The sequence below is a fragment of the Sinocyclocheilus anshuiensis genome, unplaced genomic scaffold (assembly GCF_001515605.1).
Source record: "Sinocyclocheilus anshuiensis isolate Anshui unplaced genomic scaffold, SAMN03320099.WGS_v1.1 scaffold110, whole genome shotgun sequence".
NCBI lineage: Eukaryota > Metazoa > Chordata > Actinopteri > Cypriniformes > Cyprinidae > Sinocyclocheilus > Sinocyclocheilus anshuiensis.
In genome coordinates, this window is record NW_015544155.1 from 1,031,725 (window position 1) to 1,032,433 (window position 709).

Here is a 709-nt window from a genome sequence, read left to right on the forward strand (position 1 = left end):
ACCAAGTAGTTTTGAGAATTTCATTTCTGATCTGAGAAATGCACCAAAGCTGTACAGCTGAAAAACTGTAAATATCAAATATCAAACAACTGTGATTCTTTTTTTAAGGTTCTCAGTTTATATCAGATTAATCAATCAAAATATCAATATAGTAATAAGAAATTAAAAAACAACATAGTAAAAATAAAGTGAGAATCTTCAAAGCAGTTAATTTTTTTATTTTTATTTTTTTTATTTACCATTTTATTTATTTATTTAGTTATTTAACTAAGTACTTCTACTTATTTATATACTTATTTATTTATGTATTTAGTCATTTATGTTCTTGTTTATTTATGTGTAGATAGATAGATAGATAGATAGGTAGGTAGATAGATAGATAGACAGATAGATAGATAGATAGATAGATAGATAGATAGATAGATAGATAATAGATAGATAGATCTAATAAACACACAATTAAATAAACAAGTACATTAATTATTAAATACATAATTAAGGAATCAGATAGATAGATAGATAGACAGACAGACGGACAGACACACACAGGGTGCGAACTACGGGGGAGCCAGGGGGAGCTCGGCTCCCCTTAATAAGACATGGGCTCCCCTGAAAACGTGATTTGTGAAATTTTGGGGGGTCTCAAAAAATATTGACAATGTGTTATTTTGACGTGCAATTTCAGTTTTGTGTAATGTGATCATCGTGG